Below are 25,959 nucleotides of genomic sequence, written 5' to 3'. Positions count from 1 at the left end.
ATAAGTTCTTAGGCTAACCTAAAATGACAGTTAATGGGTACGCTAGTTAAACCTTCACTGTCCTATTTATACTAGCCTAGGTGTTTGGTCCTAGTTCTAGCCTATATTGAGCAAACATTTCTCTATATTTTTGCTAGTCCAAGTGTTGGAGTTCTCAGCCTAGCCAACTTCTTGATTATGCAAAATTTCCCATGCTTTAAGAATTTTGCTTTGGGTTAGGTTCGATTCCTAGCTTAACCTTTCTCCATATGGATTACCAGATGAGTAATGTAACTCGTATTCTGGTGCCCTTACCTTCGAATTATGTAGGATCCATCCTACATAATCCTATAGACCGACTCCTCTGATGAGTAGCATACTGATGGTAGGTCATCATAAGCTATAACCTTATAAGAAATCTTGGAGATGCATGTCTCCTTGGCGGCTCAAGGACTTCCAGTTCTATGTTGCAGTCACTTTGTCGTGAAAGTGTACAGTAGGAGAATTGGAGAATATCTGTGTTGATTTTTGTTTGTTTAGGACATCCCCATAGGGTGCCCTATTGTCTTGTCATGTGAAAGTTTACAGTAGGAGATTTGGAGAATCTCTGTTGATTTTTTAGGGGGTTAGGACATCCCCATAGGGTACCCTATTATCTTTTTGGCCTTTTGAAGACTGTTTAGCCTCGTATTGGTGACTGGTTTTAGAAGTCTGCTATTCACTGTCCCAGAATTGTTAATACGAGATGAAAAATCCTTTCTGCTGCCAGCTCCTCTCTTTTGACAGTCAATGCCTCTGTGAAACTCATAGTTAGCTACGTCCAAGCAGGATTGTGATGACCGATATTCTAGACAGTGAAGTAAAGACCTATGTGAAGAGTGTCTTTGAAGCAGGAAGTAGTGGTTTACCATTTTTTTCCTTAGGGAAGATCAAGGTTAGACCCCCCTTTTTTTTTCCCTCTCACTGCAACAAGAAACTGGGAGTCAAGGATCCTCTTCCTCAGACAGAGGATGCTCTTTAGCATCTTTGGCACAATCTCCAGGGTAGGCATTCCCTCAGTTCTGCCAGATATGTCAGGTACTGACAGTAATCTGCCAGATCCATCAGGTCTTGGGCAGGCTTATGAGCCCAAGAAATTTCAGGGTTTCCTTGGCGATTCCCGTGTACACAGGTGGAGTGGTTCTCAGAACTAATTTATCTTCTCTCAGCTATTCTGAGAGAGATCCTTCATGTACCCCTCCTTACCAGCCTCATGTGGAAAGGTTCCACCAGGCAATAAAATCTCTTGCTTCACGGCTGGAGACTGTCGAGTATCTCCTGAAAGCGAGAAGGTTTTTGCGCAAAGCAGCAGGCCAAATGCCTAGCTATCTCAGGTCTTTGTCAGCAGTTTACTGGGACAAGTGGGCCACCTACTATGGTTGGGTTCGTCGACATTTTTTCTCTACTCCGAATGTCAGTGAGCTGTTTTGAGATTTCCTTTTCTTTCGCAGAAATGAAAGTCTCCATCTCAGCTTTCAGGTAGTGCAGGGCCAACTTCGGTTTGATCCTGCTCCTTTAAGGCTCAGACACCTACATTCTGGGAATTAATGGTGTTGTTTTGGAGTGTTGTACTGTCCTATTCAACAAAGGAGCTCAAATATGCAATGTGCGATCTTACTCTGGTCTTGAGTAGTCTCACTTGAGTTCCGTGTAACCAGTACGTCAATAGTTAATAGGAGATCTGACTTGACAGTTTTTCCTGTTTGCATTGACTTCCTCGAAGAGAGTTAACTTCATGGCAGCACCTAGGGTGAGAGGCCTGGCCTTCGAATTGTCCCAGATTTCGTAGGTAAGACTCAAAATCCCCCGGTTCCTGATGAAAAGTTTCTCGTTTTTATTCCAATCCGGAATGAATTGGTGGATAGTGATCCATATGAGTTCTTGCCTTGTCCTGTCAAAGCTCTGCAGTGCTATCTGAGGGTTTTCCACCCAAGACCAAGGGTCATTGACTTTGTTGGCACCGGCCTGTCCAGAATGGAAGTTTCCAAGACCTCCTTGTCATTCTGGCTACAGAGGTTGTGCAGGCTAGAGCATATCATGTCAGAGGAATGAGTTCCTCTTTGGCAATTAAGAAGAATGTTTGTTCATAGGGTTTTGAATGTTGGTTCCTAGCTTAAGCAGACCACATTCACTTCCTTTTCCTGAAGGACATTGCCCACAGATCCTTGGACACTTTTTCCTTGGGGTGTTGGTTGTCCATCAAGTTGAATAACTCATCCAGTGCCCCCAGCAGGACAGTTGGTATCTTACCTAAGAGGGCGAGGAAGATTGCTGGTCTCCTTTCTTGTTTTTTTTTCTCTGGCAGGTGGGTTGAAGAATTTGACACGTCTCAAGGTGGAACTGGTCTGGTACAGGTGTGTGTGGCAGCGATACTGGTTGCAGTATGTGTGTTCCTATACAAATAACAAATGTTTCTCAGTAGCACTTACTCCCCTCTGGACATCTCTCGTTGTGTTTCATCCCAGAAGGTTGAGTGTTTTAGATACTTGTTTGTCTATTCTCTCACAGGCTCAGTCCCGCTTCCTTAGAACTCATCTTCTTGGAAGGGTGGTCAGACAGGCTGAATCCCCAGCCGGTTCTGGATACTTGTACCTCCCTCCAAGTATAAGTCTATCCTATTGTTAAGACCGAATGTTTGTTCCGTGTATGAACAAATGACATTCTCAATAATGTTAACTGCCCACCTCTAGCCGCCCCTCTCATATCCTCGGTTGGAAGAAAGCCTGGCTTATCGGGGAGGCCCGAGCTTGGTTGATGACCAAACGTCCACCTCGTATATGCAAGAGTTGCCAGGTGCTACAGATTCCTTGTTTTACAATCTTTGATTGTTTTTACCAGTTTCTAGCTAGTGCTAGAAGATTATCCTATTGTTAAGACCTCGCTTGAAGATTATCCTATTTTTAAGACCTCAAGTTTGTTAGCTATGAAAAATACAAATTGATTAAAAATTGGTCTTTGCACAGGCAATGCAAGCTCAACCCTCACACTGAAGAACCAGAGCAAACAAAGTGGTCACTGAATAATATGCATTAAATATTCTGTAATAGTGATTGTTGATTTTGATATGCATAAAAATGAAAAGATTGCATTTATGCTGGATCCTTAAATATATACAACCAAAAGCAGGCTACATGACCCATGCAGTTCATCAGATGACTGTGAAAAGAAACCAGTCCAATATTACTGGGTATAGGTTCAATGGGGTAATTGGTAACTGCAAAATTGAATTTTGGGGTAATCACTTCGAAAAGGTTGGGAAACACTACGGCCGGCCTGGCAGGACAGTGTATCTTATCTAAGATGTTGATTTTGAAAGCGAGAATGGATGTGATAACTGTTCCTTTCTTTTTTTTCTCCTGTACCAGTGAGCAGTGGAGAGAAATTGACCATCATGCTTGAACTGGCCAGTTACAGGTGAGTGAGCTGCATTCCGTTAGTTTTAATTATTGTTCCTACACAATACAAATTATATATGGAAGAAAGACTTCCTCTCTTACAAGGGGAGAGAGTTGAAAACAAACAAGGCTGGTGGCCAACGTGATATGATTTCTGCAACAATCAAGGTTCCTTTATTTTCCTAGACAGTGTAACAGGAATTACATTGTTTCAACCCAGATGCCTTGCTGGCAAGTAATCTTATACTTTACAGATCAGAGACATATGACTGCTTCCTATGTCCTACTTTGGTCGGGAAGTGAGCCAGGATGAACTGAACCTCTAATTGGTCCAGGGCTTTCTCAATTCTCCCGTGTGTAAAGACCAAAGGTTGTTTCTGTATATGAACAGTGACAAATTTAAAATTTTGTATTTTTCACAACTAAGAAACCTAGCCTTAACATTTTGCCATAGGCTACCTCATTTTTCACAACTAAGAAACCTAGCCTTAACATTTATTGCCCACCTCAGGCTAACCCTCATACAATTACCTAGGATAAGGAACCTATCCTAGAAGGGGGAAAGGTGGTCAGCAGATCCTCCTCCTCATTGCCTTCTTGGATAGCTCCTGTTACCACCAAATTCCTTGTACATACTAATTTTTTAACCAGACTCCAACAGGCATTAGAAAATTTTCCCATATGGTATGACTGCAGTTTTGTTAGTTATGAAAAATACAAATGTATTTAGAACTTGGCATTTTTACTTAAAATTTAATGTCATAATGGTAACTTTTGTCTTTCAGACATTTGCGCCTCCTCTCAGGTTGTTTTATGTTACACCACAATAGGGCAGCACTGACTGTTTGCGTCTACTCGTTGCAAATGGCTGGATGCTGGACAGGTTTTAGATATAAGAGAGCTTTCAATACACCAGCAAATACAGTAAATATTTAAAAGGTCTTGATAGTATAAATTTTTTAGTAGTTACAATCTACTAAATTTTTAAGGTCGTAATATATTTGAGAAATCTTTAAATCCTAAAGCGAAGTAAGGGTCAGAATATTGACATAATATAATAATTAAACGGAAAGAACATGACCAAAATTATAGATGTTCCAATAAATATAGTTTCTTTGAATCTCCTAAGGAAAGCATATATCTTCCAACCATTGCAGTACTATCAGCAAAGTATAGACTAGTTGCTTAGTTGATGTATTCCAAGCTGAGGCAACTGAAAGGAAAGAACCGGCATTTGTTTGAACTATATACTGCTAAAATGTTTAGTTTAACAAAATTTTTATGTACCTTCCTAAATGCCCTGATTCTTGACTAAATGTCAAGGTAAGCTGCCAGATTATTAAAATGACTCTAACTCTAGAGCATTAACTTGGTTGTTGGTTCATTTTTTCAAAAGGTTTTGCTACCAGTGGTGGAGAATGATCCCTGCTCTTTCAATTCCTTGATATAGAACTGGTAATTCGCGTATCGGTAAACTCATTGAAAGTATCCTCCCCCAGATCTGAGTTTTGTTTGTTTACAAGATGTTTTTGTTGCATGGAACCAGTGGTTATTCAGCAACGGGACCAATGGCTTTGCGTCGCCTCCGAACCACATCGAGAGTGAAGTTCTATCACCAGAAATACACATCTCTGACCCCTCAACGGAATGGTTGAGACTCAAACTTGCAGTCACCGAGGTGCCAGGTAAAGACCATACCAACCACGCCACCGAGTCACTCCAGATCCGAGTGTGATATTACAGAATTAGAATGCTGCAAAGAACCCTAAGTAACTGTGTGGGGAGGCGGGAGGCTTTGCTGAGGCACATTGCTTCACAGAGAATTTTTTCAGTATAACGGTTCACACATTTAATGCGTTTTCAAGGCTTCATTATAGTTTTGATTTCCGTTTATCATAATTCATACAAACTTATCTTAATATGCTCTGCACTGGATTTGTTGAATTTTTTTTTTTATTCATGGGATCTCTGGGGAAGGCAGAAAAAATGTGTGTTATCGGTATAATTTTGTGTAGTACAAAAGTGTTTGCTTGTATGGTGCTTTTTACGTTGCATGGGACCAGTGGTTATTCAGCAACGGGACCAATGGTCCTGGGTTGAAGTTCTTGTGCTTGTGAGCAAATGTTATTTCTCATGAAGAAAATGCTTCAAATTTTATTTCTTTTGCTTTGTATCCAATATTGAGAGCTAGAGTCCTTTCTTGTTATTAGTTTTGTTCCATAAAAATGTGAACTATTTACAATATAAGATAATTATATGGAAACACTATAGCACTGTAACCTGTTGGATGATGATAATTTCATTCTCAGGATTTCAACTAATTCATATTTCTGAGAATATGGTATAATCATACAATCATTCTGCCACAGTTACCTGACTGAAGTAAATATGATTGTAATTTCAATCAAAAGCTTGAGACCACAGAATATCAATAGCAACTGCATATATTCAGGGCATCGTCCAAAAGTTTGAGACCTCATAAACTCCTAAACAATATACAGGATAATGATCAAAGTATTCAAATCTTGAAATATTCACTTAAAATGCTTCTTAATTTTGGGACATTTCACAAATTTTTATTTGTTATACTGATTTGAGATCTGTAGAGAGCCAACATAATAGTACCTTGGAATGACCATAGAAAAAAAAAAAATTGTGTGTAAAACCAGTCCCCGTAAGTTGTGTATTGTGAATTTTTTTTTTTATTACTCATAATCAATCATGACTTGACAATCTGGAGGGGCTGCTGACAACTGTATTCGATTTTACAATTTACTGAATGAAAGAACAAGTAGGGCAAATGAGGGAAATTATCTAATTTTAAAAAATTCTTTTACTTCGGTTAACAAAAAGAAAAAAAAAAAAAAACTAAAATATAGTATGGCAAATCTATAGAGTTGAAATCAAGTGGAAACTTTTTAACATCCATTGTTTCAGACAACAAAAAGAGGAAGAAGACAACAAGTACTAACTAGGGGATAAAAAAGATAAATCAAAATATGTCTGTAGCAACCTTCATATGCCCATTTTTTGCCAATTAAAAAGGTACTTTTTCCTGAGCTCGTACAACACCAAGGAAAACTTAAAAACTATTGCCAACCAATATGAATGAAATCATTTTCACCTGGAAATGCCAAAAGAGTTTGTGCTGTCATAAAAATATTTTCCTTACATATATATACAGTTCATTTTGTTAGTAATATTATAATTGCAAAACAAATCATCTTTGTGAAGTTCCTTTAGAATATATAGATCAACAACTTTCTGATCTGAAACACTACCCCTATAAATGTAAAACAGCTCTTTTCATATACAAGTTTTATATAAAAATAAATATTTTTCCTGACAAAAAGTCATTGATAGTTCTCTGAAAATGGATATCACTTTCTATGTATATGGTAATACAATTAAAAAGCTGGTGCAGGCAAGCCTTTCCCATAGACTGAATATTTTGAAAACGCTACTACATCTGCAGACTTGAAATCCATTAATTGTATCTGCTTAAAATCACAATACCTGTGAAGCATTTTCTAACTACCACTGTTTACATATTTAGTAAAAGAAAATTTAATTCTTTTGCCAAAAGACTTCTTATCCATTTTTACTTGTTAAAAAAAATTAATTTTTCTAATGGTTAGTCTCAAATTTGATTCAATAACATGAAATTTGCAATCTTGTTAACCATGAAATTTTACACTGGTTAATTAGAGCCTATATTCCCAATAGATGAATAATACTGAAAAAATTACTCCCATCAGTATTAAAAAATATTCTTTTGATAGAGGATCAAAAACAATGATTTTATTATTTATGGTATTCAACAGTAGCAATAACAAAATCAAATCACACTAGCACTTAATAAAAGTATAATACTAATTATGACTAGACAAACAATTATTTCAGGTTTTAATTTCTTATCTGCATAAACAATACAGACAGAAACAAAATGAAATTCTGAAATTGTCTGATTTCTCTAGTATGCACCAACCATTATTTAGTTTAATATAATAAAGGGACCCCACAAAGAAACTTTTTGTTTGATAATAACCGGCCATTTTAAGTTAAATTAACTGGAAAATTAAGAATTATTCCTGGGCAAATGAACTAGAATCTCTACATGATCATAACACCACAAAAAGGGCACATGAAGCTGCTATTATTATACAAATATTCAGTTTCATGGATATGAAATACATAATGTTAACCAATCATCAAATTTATCTACAAACATTTTCATCACTTCTCAGTTTGGTGAAATGTAGGTGTACGCAGAGAAAAGCATAAAACATATGAACTGTTTTAACATATCATTACAGTACATTCTTTGACACACTCCTCCTTCAAAAGACAGTCGGGGCAGTATGCAGGAAACATCCCAGTAATTCAATGCCTCTCAAGTGCCTTGTATAAAGTTTCACTGCTCTTCAAGTCTACAACTTTCCTTATTATATATGAAAAAAAATTGCATCCAAGAAGCCTACTGGTAAAGTAGACAATATAAGGAAAGAAATATATAAAGATTCCTATATATATATTCTACTTTTAAAGCATTAACTCTTGAGTACATTGAAAAACTTGGCAATCTCCTGAATCACTTCAGATTTGTAATATACAGAGGAATTCTGCTCTTACCTGGGACAGTTAGCCAAAATAAATTGAATGTTCAGAACTTCAAAAAGATAAATTATACTGAACTTGAACTTTAAGTATAATCTATAAAAAAAAGATTGCTGATGTTGGAACTACTCAACACACTTCCACTTAATATTTAACAGGAACTGAAACTATGTGAATTTTAAAATTTGGTAACTTAATTATACCACACTAAGTGTACTTCAGAATCCATTATTAGAGAGACTTCTTGACCCTACAAATTCTTATTACCCTTGATCAGTTTTTTTGAGATATTTTACCACCAGGTATGACCAGTTTTCCATTGAAGGAGATCCTCTACATTACATCTCTAGAACAAAGATCATGAGGGGTAGAAGGAGAAAGCATTAGAACTATCACATATGAAACTAGCACATCTTTTGACTGCAAAAATATCTGTGCCAAGATTGGAGGACTCTGTGAGATCTTAAGCAGATAGGCAGAGATGAAACATGACAATGTGTGTTACAGTATGTATTCAATGAAATGTGGACTTCACCCAAAACTTTATCATTTCCAATGTATAATTTTCTCAAAAACTATAGCCTAATGAACTAGAGGATGTTACTTAACAAAATATTCAAATCTAATTAAAAAGCTTCCCTTTCTTTTACAAAGTACTTATTTACATAGAAATCTCCTTGACACTACTCAGACACAGAGTCCACTATCTTGAAATATCTGTTGAATGCTTCTGCACATTTGCATAAACTGTACCATCAGCAGTCAACGCTTTTTTTTAAATGTTTGTGTTTTTATCGTTGGGTTGTTAAATTGCACCCTCAGAGAACCCTAGGTGCAACAGTCATTAATGTAAGCATCACTATCCTGCAAAAAGAATTAAAAACATTAATATTAAGTATCTAGGTATATGTACTTATTAAAAAAAGGAGACGGGGGGAGAGAAATGAAATAGCATTACATTAATTTAAGTCATTTGATGGCAGACGTGAGGTATATCCTAATGGAAAGAGAACATTTGTGGGCATGCAAACCATGACCTACAACCACTTTGTGGGTTCAAGTCTTCTTAAGAGCGTTCAACCTTCCCCTCCACATGCAGTCACAATTTGGACAGCTTTCAACAAAAACAACTTTCCATCTGGTCATAGCCACTCTGACAGCTTTAAACAAAAACAAATGAAAGTACAATATATTTAGGGATAATGATGAATTACTAATTGGTGGAAGCCTGGTGCATGAAGTTCTTACAGATCCATAGGTATGATATATATGTATTGCATAATGTAACCAAATTCCAATAATACATAATCCAAAGTTTTTGTGGCTACAAATTTAATGAGTTCCAACTTGAGAACTCAGAAATGATTTAGAACTTTACACAATTTTTACCTATTAATGATAGAGTACTTTTGAAAATCTTGCCAACTCAAGCCAATATTTTATTTAACATTTATGAATTAGATAACATCTTCCACTTTATACCCACATAAGCTGAAACATGAGATTTTCCTAGACAGTCGAATCAAAATATTCAACTAGTAGACATACTGCACTATAATTTAAAGATACTTATGTTTTAGTCGAATTCAGGGCAAAATAATAATAGTAGTACTAGTACTGGTATTGTATTATTATATGTTGAAATAAGCATGATACAATTTATACATGCAAGGGACAGAAGTACATATGGAAAAATTTTTTTTTTTTAATACATAGGAAAATGGATCCAATACAAAATGTGCTATTTCCAAACTTTTCACATGTTCAGAGTTCTCATAGTGTACATACCAACAGATGGTGCTGGCCCCTCTCTCCCTGAAGGGGGGCAATATTCCCGAGAGATGGGCAACATATACATAAAATCAGCTGAAGATGGAGCAGTAGGAATAGGCCTGGAAGCCCATCTACTGCAAGTTGCATCTGTCCTACACGAAGTCGGGGAGTGTGAACACAGGAACCTTGGAAGGCCGGGACAAATAAGTTGACGTTCATAGGACTTCTCAGGCTGGATAGAGGAATCCAAGATAAAACAGAGAAACACGGGCTCAAGTGAAAAAACCAGCTTGGGAGGAGGAGAGCAAAGCGAACGTTCGCGCCCTCCCAAGGTGGTTGAAGAAAGACTAATGCGTCACTAGGTTGGTTCAAGCGTGGCGTCTGACTCGCTTCCGAGGTCGGCTACATATCAGATGCCAGATTTCACAGATTCCTTGTATTTGCATTTTTTTTTTTTTTTTTTTTACTGGTTTCCAGCTGGTACCAGGAGATTTATCATAATGTTAAAACTGATGGTTTGTTAGCTATGAAAAATAAAAAATAAAAAATTTGGCATTTTACAAAAGCGTTCATTCAGCTGACATCGGCAAGGACAAACCACCGTTGCTGAGAGGAGAAAGGATAAATTGTAGCAGTTGCAATAAAACCTTGCAACCTCAAGGCAGTATAATTGCACTCAGCAATCAGAAAGGACGCTTACAAAGAAAACTCGATAGCAAATACGGGGAGTTACAAATAATGTATAATATTTGCTAATAAAAAAAACATGATTTCAACATAGGTGCATTAAAAAAAATATATGATTTCAACATATAGGTGCATTCCTCATTACAAACCACATGCTTTATACAGACCTTGACTACACAGCAAAGGTACACAGCAGAGGACAGAACAGAGCCCTTCAAGGCTCAACATTCAAGCCCCAAATGACAAGACACCAGGGTCACAATAAGATATCCATGCTGAGGACACACAAAGCTTGGATAACAACCAAAATGCATTTAAGAGGCCAAGGTCAGGATACCCAACATTGTAATAATTGTTACCATTACCATTTAATTTTTATTGGAAAAAATGCACCACTTAAGGAAGAAATTTGCCTCTTATCAATAGGTCAATGAGAAAGGTCTGAGAAACTACCCTAGCAGTTAAATGAGAAGAGGAAATGAAAATGAGAAAACAATTAGTTTCCAACATAGGGAATATGAAAAGTATCTGGGTCCCATATGGAAATTCATTTGGTTAAAAGTAAATACATAGTGCATATTTGATTGACAATACCTTCTCCAATTTCCTTGGAGATACGTAAAGGGTTAGTGTTGTCTATGCATAATTTGTGGACAGAAGGAAATCAAAATGAAAGGTCCAAGGGAAGAAATCCAAACTGAAACCCTTAAATAAAAAGTGGATATAGCAAGTCCCGTAGAAGATTTCCGCTTCTAGACTTTATAAGGTTTACTGTATCAATTACAAGGATCTGGACAACTGAAATGATGAGGCTCCCTTATATTACAGCTACCTCCAAGTCATCTTTTGGCAAGGCATGAAACAACACAAATTCTTAAATCAATTTGTATTTTTCATAACTACAACCCTAAGGTCTTTACATAGGGGAAATCTCTCAGCACCAGCTGAATCTGGTTAAAAATAGAACAAGAATTGGTGACAGCAGGGTGATAGACAATGGGGATAGTAGGCAGAGTTGGGCCTCTCTTTTCCCCTACTTTGCCACATGACGCACCAATCTTCTCTCGACCATCTTCCTTGAAAGACGTGCACTGCGCTATCTTGCATAGAAGCCAGTTTATTATGCACATCCTGCCCTATCTACACATTCTGGTTTTTTATTTTTTTTTATTGTGTGATTGTGTTACATATTTGTTTGTCTGTGTGTTTTCCATGAGAGATGGAAACAACTGCTGGGTTGCAGATATACTGCCTTGTGGAATATGGATTTCTAAACCAAATTCTAAGGAACTTGCCCAGAAAGAAAAGGAGCAATTAAGGTTAAGTTAGATGGAAATAATAAAAGAACGAATCTGTCCTGGCAACAGCTATACCAGCACCCTCTTCAGCTTTCCTGATTTACCTTCCAACTGTTGAGAGACTGGATAGACCATGTCAACTTCCTCTATGCAAGCTATTGTGCCTTAGTGTCATGATCCCTGGTTTAGACAGGGATAGTTAATGTTTGGTGGTTTTAGTCCTCCCACAGGCTACTGCCTCTTGGGTGGACATCAGCTGGGTAACCCCAACCCCCACAATGAAGTCACTCATGGCAGTAACCATCCGGTAAAGTCTCACTATTCGGCCCTTGACGGGGGAAACAAGTGCTGGTCCCTGAGATTATAGGCCAACAGATAACCAAATGCACTAGCCAGATTGGCTACAACCAAGTGACCATGTGAAAGCCACCTACTTGTGGGCACTATGAGCAATAATACAAGATGTGTCTATAAAAACACAGAAAGGTCTTAGTAAACTACTTGATAATCATCATGAACTTGTCAAGTTGTAGAGCAAGGTGTTTAATTTTAGAAAATTTTCTAGGCTATATTCTTAAAGATAAGGTGGATTACATAAAAAAAGGACATGAATGTCCCTTCCTTTGCACAGTAAGGATAATTGTGGTTGTTTGGCAATTTAATTGGAAAGTGGTAGAAGGGTCAGAAAATGCAGGAAATTACTATACCACACAGATGATAAATATCTTTATGCCAATTTAAAATTGCCCAAACAAGTATGGAACACGGTTTTTAATGGCTAGAAAATCTAAGCCATCTTGCAATGACAGTTCATCCTCTTGATGGTACAGAACTTGGTGGTTGTCTATTTCTTCTCTTGCAATATGTAGATGATAGTTAACTACCCTTTCAATAATTTGCCAGGGATGTGTCTGCATCAATTAGTATTTTGAGTCTGTTAAAGAAGCAGACATTCTTCTTCCAGAGGTGTAATTCCTTATATGTATTTTTAATTTTCAAAAATAACCTATCAACCATTTTCAACAATGTTATGATTGAAAGGTATGAAAGCACTTACAATTTGTTAGCGGATAAAACGATTGTTTCATAAATTTATGATCTTTCCTTTACCTTTCATTCATATTTATTACAAAATATATATTTCTGGTGCAAATAGCCTCAGATTCTGTAAAACCAATTTACAGAGATACTTTTCTTTCCAAAATGTACTAATTGGGAAAAGCTTTCCATAAAAATAGACATCAATACTATATTATTGAAAATTGAAGTGATCTTGAGGATCACCATTTTTGGGCATTCTTTTTTCAATTTGTCCTACATTATGACTATCAAGTTAATAAAAAATAAATTATATTTATACAGACTAGCATTCAATAAACCTTTCATAAACAAACATTAATTGACCAAATAATACAAGTATAAATTAATACAAATTGCAAATGAAATGATGTTCATCCTATACTATTCTTGTACCTTCTTGCCAGGAAAAATATACAAAGTACAAGTTGACTCCAGTTTCTTACAATTAAAATGAATAAATTCATCAAAATACTCAGTAAGAATTTTTTTTGCATTAATATTAAATACAATTGTGATAATGATGTAGTATATGTAAATACAAATCATGCAAATAAAAAAAAAAACTTACCTTCATTCATGCAAAATTTCCAAGCAGAGCAAAACCACACTACAGAAAAAATAAGCGCCACTTTTTTATTTTTAACCAGAGCCAGGAAAAAAATAAAAAAAAAGAGAAGAAGAAGAGAAAGTAAACTGATGCACATTCATCTCAAGCACAACAATGAAGACAAACAAAACAAAACAAAACAAAATTATATCTCATCAATTTTGGCATATGCAGTTAACAGGCTAACTCCAAAAAATTCAGTGAAATTAAAGTATATCATTCTGGCATGTAATAGCACTGGTATTGTAATGCAAAAAAAATGTAAGCTAGCCAGCAGCACAAGTTACATGCTTATGCTGTTTAATTTCTTTCATTCCCTAATAATTTTGGGGAAATATCCACCTTTCAAAAATGCTAAAACCATACAATTTCTGAAACTTGTAACTGATCTCATCCAATCAGATTTCCATATTTAAGTAAATAAAACATTAAAGAAATTCTGAGCCCCTAAAGACTAGCCAGCATTTCAGTGTGATGATACTGCATCTGGGTTACAATGACATATAAATCTCCACCTATTGATCACCATCCACCCAAGATCAAAATGTTTACAAAAGAATTTTTCATTGTAAAAGCTAGTTTCTACCTCAAAATCTATGAGAGGTCTTACTCTTTATTGAACTTATTTCATTTTCATACAAACTGAATGCAGAAGAGCACCCACCCAATGCATCTGTCCAAAAACTTTCCCACTGCTCTGCTTTTACAGTTATGCTGTTGTATGAATCTGTGGTGTCCACATAAACAGAATTTTCTCAATATCTGTAAGCACTTTTTGTGCCAGGTTATCCTGACGCCAAGTTTTTTCCCTTTTACAATTTCAAGGAAAGGGGACCAATGTTTGCTGTTTTATGCAGAGAATCTAATTTTAACAGTAAAGTCCAAGGAAGACTTAGTGGGAATGTTTAAAATGTACAAGAGTAGAGAAAACGAGAACTAAAAAATCAACATAACCAAAACAAAGCTTATGATTACTGGAAAGTTGGAAAGGGTACAACCAGGAAAGTAACCATGTTATTGTTGAGGGAAAGGTTTTACATTTAGGGGACACTGCACTATGAAGGAACTGAGAGATTAGTTATGGCATGGATAAAATCTTGAGGGAGAGGTCTATATCTGGCTAATAATAATGCCCCCGTGAGACAGCAAAGATTCATGATGAGTGCCTGTGTATTATTCTATGCAACAGAAACATGGACACTAACAAGGAAAATGTAAATTCTGAAAAAGTGGCTGAAGTGCAGTGGGAAGATCAAATTATGAGGACTTCAGAGACCACAAACATTGTAATGTTTTGGACAAGTGGTGAGAATGGATGGGGAACAGTTAACAAGGAAAGCAGCAGATATGGAAGCAACCAAGATAAAGACCAAGACCTACATCCTGGCAAAGAGTAGAGAGACTACTTTTTCATCTAAAACTTTACAGGACTTATTTGTTTTTTATGATTTTTAAAATTTTTTATTAACACAGCAAGGTCCTTCCTGCTGGGATCATTTGTTTGTCAGCAAATGTATTCCTTGGGTTGAAGTTTTTGGATATCACTAAAGCGTATGTCCCCATTTCCACTGGTAGTTTTGGTGGCTCATATCAGACCTAGTTGTTTGCAGCCTCAGCTCAATAGCTGCTGTCACCACTGAACAACCATCTTCCACTTCAGGTCAGCAAAGACCCCAGGGTCTTACTTCATAAATACCTAAGGAAGCTGACCTAGTTAATAATACTGCAACCTTGCAAGTAACTCCACAGGGATTAGTAGTTAAAAAATACCATTATCACTAGTTTCCTTCCAACTGATCAAATGTTGAGAGAAACTAGTTCCTCCAATTACTTGCCTTTCTAACACAGGCTAAGCAGGACACATTTCCCTCCCTATAAGGTTTATTTTCATTTGTTACTCTGAGTCCTTGACTGACCCCAGCATTGAAATAAATGGAAGTCCTGCAAGACTAGCACACTTCATTTTTTCACCAAAGGATATCTTCTCCTAGCACTTCAACCTCATGTCCATATCCCTATTAGTGTTGCCCAGGCAGGACCTGCCTCCAAAGAGAAAGGTCTGATTCCTCACAGAACAAGATTATAATAGTGGAGGACAAAGATACAGAATTATGGGAGGATATCAGAATCCTTCGGGGGAAATCCTTATTCAAGGTCGTCCTTGACTGTGTATGTGGAATTTTATGTATCAACAACTCACAAAATTCTCCAATGAAGCCTAGGTGGAAGAACAGCTCTTCAATGAGGATATTCATTCTGCCTATCACTCTTTACCATCCTCATGAAAATCTTATATAGAGGATGAAAGGAAGGCTGAATAACTAGTACACAAGGGATTACTGCTTAAATGTAACCCTCCCTCTTCCCAGAAGACCTACATATTAGAAGAGCTTCCTAATATGGCCATAAAGGTGATCTTTGACAGGTCTTCTCATTCATCAGCATCCGCTGTCAGTCATGAAGTTCACAATGCCGAAAGTTCCATTTGTTCATATACGAAGCAAACCTTCGGTCTTAACATTAGGATAAATACTCAGCGCCAGCTGGAAACCGGTAAAGTTTAAAATAATTGAGTAAGCAAGGGACTATTGGCATCTGTGCTTGGTCACGAGACATGTGGGGCCACCCACATACCCCTCATTAACTCGTGACCCCGTTAGTTATTTTCTTATCACCTTTAAGTGAGGACATTCTTTGCTCCGTCCTTTTAAAGCCGGTTTAGTTTGCCCCCTGTTGTTTTCAGTTTGTTGTTTGGAATTCCTGGGTATGTGAACATGAATCTTTCTCATGCTGCGAGACTTCCTGGATATCACAAGAAACAGATAAACGCCCTGTTATTTTCTTCGACGGTTTCGACGTCCAAGTACTCATCGTGTAGTAAGTCGTAGGTGAAGAAACTCTTAAGGTACGGTTAATTCGTTACCTGTGCTTGGGAATATTGCATATTCATATGGATTGCCTGTAATCCAAAGCTTTGATGTATCTGGATGTGCTTTGTTAAGTAATTATGACTAATTGTGCTCCTTTCCCCGTGGGGAGAGGCGTGCATCGCCATCTTGTTTTCATTCCAGATACTTGGGTAGAGAGGATGCAGGTGTGCGGTCAGCGTTAGGCTTATCAGGAGAACCAACCCAAAAGGACAGTTGGTTTGATGTATAACGTAGTGTTGCCATCCAGGATCCCACGTGATGGATGTCCCTTTGATCCTGACATGCATTGGATGGCAGTCGGATGCGTCGCCATCTGTAAAGAAGCAGATAGGGCAACAAGGGTGCCTTTAATGTCAGGTTGCTATGACTACGAGAATAACATCAACAGCCTTGCACTTCTGGTAGGGTGCTGGCTTCACATTCGAGTTGCTCAGTGACGTCATAAACATGGCGACCGCCATGACGTCTCTTCACAGCTGCGACCTACACGAAGGCATGATTCCATTTTCATTTCGAGATACAAGAGTACTTTACAACTATGCTTTTGGATGGGAGGTTTATAATGCACATTGTTTTGTTTTTGAGAGAAATTACAAGCGTTAGGAGATATAAGTCACATAAATGGAAAAGACACAAGTCTTTCCTATGTATCCTTCCGCTTAGGCGTCAAGCTTAGGTGACTGGCTTTGATGTCAGTGCATTCTCCTGCCAATCCTGGAAAAAAATAGGGACTTCGTAGCTGATCCTCGAGCCAAGAGGAGAAGTTTCTTCTCCATCTTCGAGCCAGGATTGTTACATTCCTATTATATGAAAGCACAAGAAGTAGTTGTAATTGTCGAACAAGTGAATGATGGAAAGTTAGTCTAGTGTGGCTGCTGTGAAGAGTTGGAAAGGCTAGAATCAGGGACTTCGTGACTGATCCTCGTGCCAAGAGGAGAAGAATAATTTCTTCTTCATCCTCAAGTCAGGACTGTCACATCCTTGTAAAGTAGAAATGCCACAGAAGGTTGGATCTCTTGATCTTGGCTGCAAGAGTACCATAAACAGCCTCACGCTTCCATCAAGCGTGTTGACGTCATAGCCAAGACCGCTTGCAAGTGGCGGTAGTCATGACGTCACAGCCTATTGATTCTCGATTTACTTCGCTGCCTCTGGAACCTAATATGCTTTTTAACTTATTGGTACACAGTAATGAAGAATAAACAGGATCTAGAGGTGAAAATGGCTAAGCAAGACAAAAAGAAAAAGAAAAGGCATGATTTGTCTTCTTCTCTAGATGCTGACATAGCTAAGTTTGATGGCATCACTGAGTGTACCAGTCAAGCGTTGGAGGACACGGGATTTTGTGACTGATCCTCGGTACAAGAGGAGAAGAGTAAATTTTTCTTCATCTTCGAACCAGGACTGTCACAGCCCAATCAGGAAGAAAATCAAGAAGTCTGTGGCTGGTAAGCTTAAAGAAATCGGACGAAGCCGTTTACAAGTCTGAACGAGCGAAAGCATCGATGGTCGCTAGGCTAGCGGCTGACGTGGAGTAGCCAGTGGTGACTACAGAGTCTAAGAGAGACTACAATGCCGTGGCTTAACTTGATACATACGCTGATGCTTTTACAAACGTTTTCCATGGACTCTAGATGTCAGAGTAATAAAATATGATAAAATTGCTCTCATATTTGTATATAGGATTGCAAACAGATACCTTCTCAAATCCTACTGACTATATTTTCAAGATCAAGCCATCAGCGAACATTAAAGATCAAAGGTGCCGAGGCCATATGGTTGGACGACCATGACACATGCTAATAGATACCTTCTCAAATCCTACTGACTATTCGGATTGAGCCATCAGTGGCCATTAAAGATCAATGTTGCCATGGCCGTAGGGTCAGAAGGCCATAACGTATGCAAATAGATACCTTCTCACATCCTACTGACTATTCGAGATCAACCCATCAATGGCCATTAAAGATCAAAGGTGCCGTGAGGAGTTAACGTCTCTTCTGGCTGAACACAGTGCGTTAGAACCGGAGGGAAGAGAAAACCAATAGTTTCTGGCTTCGTATGAGGGGTGATTGATTTGATAAGTCAATTCAATAACCTTTTGGGGAGCACGGAGACACCTGCCAGCATGCTGCTCCCTGGGATTGACATGGTGTTTGGTTTGAAAAAGGATACGAAAGTGTATGAATTATCTTGTTGTAGTCATGTAGAGTCCATTTTACAACACGTAAAATGCACGGATTGATAGAAGGATATGGATACCTATTAGTAATCGTATGCAGCCTGAATGGTGGGAAGTAGCATACTTTGCGTTAACTCCAGAAAACTTCAACCCTTTACAGGTAAATAGAATTCCCATGTATTATTTACTTGTTGGTATAAGCTGGTTTCTTCCTAATAGAATATTGACCAAACGCTTAGACTCTTACACAAGTAGTTAAAGTTAATCGAAAGCTTGGTTCCTTCGAAAGTACGGTAGAACCATTCTTCTTAATGAAATCAAATGGGAACTTAGCCTAAGTCGAAAGAAAGAGGTGAATGTCATTATTTCGTCACTTAAGGTAGACAAGTTTAAGTAGGGCACTTGTAACCTAAGATGCTATAGCCAGGATAATTGGGTCATACTACCTTTTAGCCTAACAAGTGGTTATATTCGTAGCCTATTCCAGCCAGTTCGAGTCTACTGCTACTATCTTAGTTTATCCGAGTAGTAGTTCTTAGCTAGACTGTCCGAATTAACTGGTTGGGTATGCATGTGCTGGCTTGGACCAACTAATGGTTGCGGTTTGGCTTTCAATCCTGAATTTACTATCTTAGATTAATCTGAGTGGTACAATTCTTAGCTTAGCCGGGTCCGCTTAGTCTAACTCATAGGTTAGGTGGTTCTGACATAAATGTCAACTTAGCCTAACAGTGGGTTGATGACTTAACATGATCTGGTTGCTTGAACATGCCCGTACTATCTTAGGTTGGGCGAATTAGTAAGGTTATAAGTATAGCCGAGCATAGACTAGTGCCTAGGCTACCCATTCGAAACACTTTTACCACCTCGGCCTAGAAGGTTGTGGTTGTAGCCTAGCATGGATAGCCCAAACTTTCTTGAACATCTTTACCCTAACCTAAGTCATTTAGTTTCTAGATTAAGCTAGTCTATACTAGCCTAGCCTAGTTAAGTGTACATCTCGGATGGACTTAACCTACCCTAAGTGATGGAGGAGTTAGCCTAGCCTAATTGGAAGTGTTAACATAGCCTAACCTAACCAAACCAGGGTCCTAGCCTAACTGTTAGAGTTAACATAGCCCAACCTAACCAAACCTGGGTCCTAGCCTAATTGGAAGGGTTAACATAGCCTAACCTAACCAAGCCAGGGTCAACCTGGTCTTGCCAACTTAAAATAAGTTTGTCAATCCTTAATTGACGATACCTACTTAGACTAGTCCAAGTGGTTGTTGGGTAGGTTAACCTGGAATCTACAAATGGGTCTCTTCCATACTGGTCTAGTTTCTATATTGAAGTCATGAACCTAACATGAGGGTTCGAGCTTCAGTTGGCTAGACAAGGCATTAGTACCTCATCATATCTGGAAATGGAAAGTGGGGAGTTTCCCATTCTTCATGAGTGAGGTAGGGTGAAGTGACGTTGGCTACAATTCTGGGCTAGGTTACTCGAGAATAGCACCATGATGGTTTCTGGCAATATAGGATTTCCCTTTGGAGGGTAGCATATTAAACATGTGCCTGTAACAGGTCACCGCATAAGGTGTGTCGTGGTTGGGATCTTAGTTTTTACAAAAACACTGAGCTGTTTAATAGCTCTCCTAGGGCTGAGGGCTGGCCTGGAGGATTGGATATTTTTTTACGTGGCTAGGAACCAATTGGTCACCTAGCAACGGGACCTGCAGCGTATTGTGGGATCCGAACCGCACTATACCAATAAATTATTTTCTATCACCAGAAATAAGTTCTCTGATTCCGCATTGGCCGAGATGGGAGTAGGACCTCGGACCACTGGTTTGGCAGATGAGTGCACAAACCACTCGTCCAGTGAGGAACTCATATAATGGAAAAACCATGTAATAGCTGTCTCAGAGGTTTCACCCTTCGAGAAGCCTGAGGGTTCCATTTGCGATACTGGGAACATCCTGGAGGTTACGCAAACTCTAGGTTCTACCTGTTCCGCCATGTCCCGGGCGGAAGGATGGGTTCCAGTAATTAATGAGGACCCAGGATGAGTGACTGATAAAGTTTATCGTAGCACAATCATCGCTACCAGGTTCGTGTGAAGAGGCACCACTGATATGTGGAATTAATATCTCAAGGTCTGGAGGTTGACCAGTAATCCCTTTCGAACTAATAGTTCTCCGTTTTTGGGTGTAGAGTGTCACCTCGGACGTAGCACGACTCCAGAGGTCATTAGCTCACATATACAGAATGACTCTTTGGCTGTGACTGCCTGTATAGTGGACGTTTCTGTCCATTAAAGGCATTTGGTCAATAGACAATGATCTGGTGGAGAGGTTGTCAGAACAGAGGGAAGAATCTCTGTAATTACATGTTTACATGCATGCTGATATACATTGGACTGGTGATTGGACATGTGAATATCACTTCACACTGACTAATCTTCAGATGAATCAGGAGCAGTGAACTGGATGGGGCACGTAAGAACTCTGATCTGATAAGTGAAAACATACTCTGTATCAGAGTAACCTTGACACACTACCACCAGGCACATACATCAGTCACATTAAAGAAAACTGACCGTGGATGAGGAGGTCTTCCTCTGACCTTGGTAGAGTGGGAGTACTCAATAACCAGGGTTTTGACGTAGACTCAAAAGTAGTCTGGAACATCAGTTCCAGTTGGCCCCGGAATCCGGGATAATGAGTCAATGCAGCACAGGTCATGATGACAGATACATTTCTTAGTCATGCTCAGTACGGTATGAGTATGTGTGAGGGACCTTTAGCAGGGCTGGCTTTGACTTGTCAAAGTACTCTGTGGTTATAGAAAGAACTACTCCACCTAGAACATTAAGGTGGTAGACGTAAAGGAACAGGCCAAATAGAGGCGATCGGTCAAGCCTACTCCTTGTTTGTCAAGTTGTACCAATGAGGTTATACAGAAGAGAAGGTCATCAGAGGAGTATGGCCCTCCTGGCATTTAAGAACATATCTGTTAAAATGATCGTGACAGTTGGTCTGTGACTATATCGAAGCTCAAAATTGAGCAATTTTAAGTAAGTGTCTGTCTGTTCATTGAAATTTGAGTGGGTTCTTTGTTATGGAAACCACTTTCAATTTCCTGTATATCTTGTCTAAGATGATGGTATGAATGTGAAATGGAGGAGTTAACTGGCCTCTTCCCTTTCAAATTTCTGTCTCCTTCTTTACTTAGGGCAGTAAGAAGAGAGTACCATCACAAGCTGGAACGGACAAGGTACAGGTGAGTGAAGTGGCCATACTGTTAGGGTTAGTATCAGTAAGATACCTATCAGTAGCAGGACATTCCTCTCTCTAGCAAGGGGGAGAGGAATGGTAACAAACCTACATGAGTGGATGAATTGGTTTGTTAGGGGAACAGATCTTATCTTCCTCGGACGCAATGAACTATGACATTGTGAAAAAACCCAGAAGTCTGACTCTATGATATTCATATATGTCTTAGATTCGGAAATACTGGTCAGTTGTTTCGTAGAATTCTAGTATTCAGAAAACTGATCAAAGGTGGCAAACTCCCAGTTGGTTAATAGTACTTACCTCCCACCAAGAGTAAGTTTAACCTAATGTTAAGACCGAAGGTTTGTTTCGTATATGAACAAATGACAAATTTGTAACTAATTTGTGTTTTTCATAACTTAAAAACCTGAGGTCTTAACATACAAAGGCCCACCTCTAACCACCCCTCTATCAACTAACCTAGGTTGGATGAATAACTTACGGGGTCACAAGTTAATGAGGGGTATGTGGGTGGCCCCACATGTCTCGTGACCAAGCACAGATGTCAATAGTCCCTTGCGTACACAATTATTTTAAACTATAACGGTTTCCAGCTGGCGCTGAGTATTTATCCTCATGTTAAGACCTCAGGTTTGTAAGTAATGAAAAATGACAAATTTGTAACTAATTTGTATTTTTCATAACTAACAAACCTGAGGTCTTAACATTAAGGTCTTACTAGCGCCAAGCTGGAAACCTGTAGAATTAAATTAAACTTGTGCGATCCAGGGACTATTGGCATTTATACCAGGTCACAGGGCATTTATACCCAGAATGCCCTTGGCGTCGTGTGAACGAACCGCCAGTTATACTTCTAACCCAGTTAGACTGCTAGAGGGGTGGTTCGAGGTGGGCCCTTTAACTGTTAAGACCTCAGGTTTGTTAGTTATGAAAAATACAAATTAGTTACAAGTTTGTCATTTGTTCATATACGAAACAAACCTTTGGTCTTAACATTAGGATAGACTTACTTATTGGAGGGAGGTAAGTCTGTAATTGACTGGGAGTTTGCCACCTAAATCCATTTCCGAATATTAAGAGAATTCTAAGAGAATGGACTATAACCTTTGAACCAAAGATATAAGGAGATCTATTGGTTTCCCTCACTGGGTGCTGGTATCATGCCATGGTTTATTATCTACGGGGAAATAGGGGACCCACTATTCTCCTAAACCACTCTTGTCCCTTGTGTCTGGATCTACCATCACCCCTCCCTTCCGACTACCGAGAGGGGTGTGTTGCTACTGGAAAGTATACTATACTCTAACATAACTTTACAGTATGGCTAACCACCTCACCTGCATCTAGTCTCTCCTTCATACTGCCCGTAGGTAAAGGAGTAGAAAGAAAGTAGTAAAGACAAAAAGACCACCCATTCATTCTACTCTCATACCTTCATCTTAGACTAGACACAAACTGACCCGCCAGGGGTACTGGATGAGCTATACCACTTGCTGGGCCACCACCACTGGACCCAAGGAAAAGGTATCCAAGGATCTATGGGCAACATCTTTTAAATAAAAGGAAGTGAAAGTCGTTTGGCGTTTCCAAACACCAGCTTTCAGAATTCTCTTGACAGACATCTTCTTGAATGCCAAAGAACCACTCAAGCCCCTAATGTCATGAGCCCTAGCCTTCACCTGGCTATCTGACCCCTTGCCTTCTGTCATGTAGGCCTTCCTGATCGTTTCTCTTAGCCAAAACGATATTGTATTCCTGGACACTTCCTTTTTGGTCCGTCCTGTACTTACAAACAATCTCCTGCACCAGGCCTGAGGTGCCTTGTCGTCCTTAAGTACTCTCGTTACCCTGACGGGACACAGAAGCATCCCATCTTTGTCATTATCTACAAAATCAGCCAGAGAAGGTATGGAAAAAGTCAACCCTGCCATCCACTACTGATGGGTTTTGAGTCTTGGCCACGAATTCTGGCACAAACTTGAATGCCATTAACTTCCAACCTCTCGAGTGCTTTACCATAGAAGACGCCATGTAGCTCCCCCACCCTTTTGGTTGAAGCTAGGGCCAATAAGAAGACTGTCTTCAGGGTTACGCTCCTATCTGTGGACTGCCTTAGTGGTTCGTAGGGGGGTTTTGTCAGACTACTCAGTGCCATGGTCAAATCCAAATCTGGGGCTTTCAGTTCCTTTGGTAAACATGACTGCTCAAAGCTCTTCATCAACATGGCCAACTCCCATGAAGATGAAATGTCCACGCCTTTCATGCGTAAGACCAAGGCTAGAGCCGCCCTGTACCCCTTCACCGCAGACACAGACATATGCCTTTCTGTCCTGAGATATATCAGAAAGTTTGCTAATTGCTGAATAGTGGTACCGAGTGGAGATAAGTTCCCTCTACGACACCAATCACATTATGCTGACCATTTCCCTTGGTATACTGCTGCCGATGACTTTCTGATATTTCCTGCCATGTGCGCTGCTGCTTTTTGCGAAAACCCTCTCGCTCGCTAGAGATACTCGACAGTCTCCACCCGTGAAGTGATAGGGACTTCACCGACTGGTGGTACCTCTCCACGTGAGGCTGACATAGCAGGTTGTTCCATGGTGGTAACTCTATTGGTACGTCTATCAGGAGTTCCAAGAGGTCCGGAAACCATTCCGCCTTTGGCCATAACGGAGCTACCAGAGTCATTCTGAGGTTCTGAGACTGCATTACCCTGTTCAGAACCTGACAGATTAGACAAAAAGGAGGAAATGCATAGACGTCCAGATTGTCCCATGGGTGTTGTAGTGCGTCTTCTGCTACTACCGCTACGTCCGGGACTACCGAACAATCTACTCCTAATTTCTTCTTGTACCTGGTTGCAAATAGGTTTATGATTGGCCTTTCCCACAACCTGAGCATTCTGTCCACAACTTGTTGGTGCAAGGAACACTCCATTCCCAGGATCTGATCCCTTCTGCTCAACTTGTCGGCCACTACGTTTCTTTTTCCCAGGAATATATCTGGCCCTGATGTCTACTACAGTTCTTCTTACAGCCCACTTATGAAGTTGAACTGTCATCATATGTAACTGTCGAGACACTAGACCTCCTTGTTTGTTTATGTAAGCTACTACTGTGGTGTTATCTGACATAAAAACCACTGAATGTCCCTGCACCCTCTCCCAGAATTCCTGTAGTGCCAGAAATGCTGCTTTTAGCTCCAGCACGTTTATATGGAGTTTCCTGTCCTCGCGGCTCCATTTCGCTGAAACCATCAGCTCCTCCATATGCGCTCCCCAACCTTCTAGTGACGCAACTGAGAACAGCAAGAGATCCGGTTAGGGTTGCTGAAGGGGGAACACCCACTGTCAGACTGCTGTCCTTCACCCACCATAGCAGGTCTTTCCTCACTTCTGCCGACAAGGGAATCTGCTCGTACGGGTGATCTACTATTGGCGACCAGAACTCCTTCATCCTCCATTGTACAGACTGAAGGTCTAACCTCCCTTGTGGTACTAGCTTCACCAAGGAAGTTAGAACTCCCAGTACTACCTGCCACTGTTTTGCTGGCTGTGTTTGTTTTTCTAGAAAGGCCTTCACCACTTGTTTGCATTTCTCTACTCTCTGGTCTGTTGGGAATACTGTTTTATTGGTGGGTCTATGACCATTCCCAGAAACACCAGCCATTGACTTGGATCCAACTGCGACCTTCTCCCGATTTATCACAATGCTAAGCTGTGACAAAACCGTAGAAGGGTCGCTCTGTCCCTGAGTAATTTCTCTCTGGACTTTGCTATCACCAGCCAATCGTCTAGATATCTTATTAGCCTGATCCCCTGAGCATGCGCCCATGTTGACACAAGAGCGAACACTTGTAAAAACTTGAGATGTTGTCAATCTGAAGCACAGAACTTTAAACTCTAAAACTTTTTCTGCAAGACTGAAGCGGAGAAATTTCCTGGAAGACTGATGGACTGGGATCTGAAAGTATGCGTCTTTCAAGTCGATCGTCAGCATAAAGTCCTTGATCCTGACTGCTTGCAGAACAGACTTTGGAGTTTCCATTTTGAACCTGGTTTTTCTTATAAACATATTCAAAGTTGACAGGTCT

At 39.4% G+C, this 25,959-nt stretch overlaps 1 protein-coding gene across 1 annotated transcript in view; it reads right to left on the bottom strand.

Annotated features, from left to right (window-relative positions):
- Positions 1-5,930: 5,930 nt before the first annotated feature.
- Positions 5,931-25,959, bottom strand: part of LOC135212595 (protein phosphatase 1B-like) — a gene marked incomplete in the record, with an annotated part of 159,091 nt that continues 139,062 nt past the window's right edge. The window contains 1 exon segment of the mRNA XM_064246152.1: positions 5,931-8,894.

This window comes from Macrobrachium nipponense, chromosome 41, assembly GCF_015104395.2.
Source record: "Macrobrachium nipponense isolate FS-2020 chromosome 41, ASM1510439v2, whole genome shotgun sequence".
Lineage (NCBI taxonomy): Eukaryota > Metazoa > Arthropoda > Malacostraca > Decapoda > Palaemonidae > Macrobrachium > Macrobrachium nipponense.
This window is presented reverse-complemented; position numbering and strand designations above follow the sequence as displayed.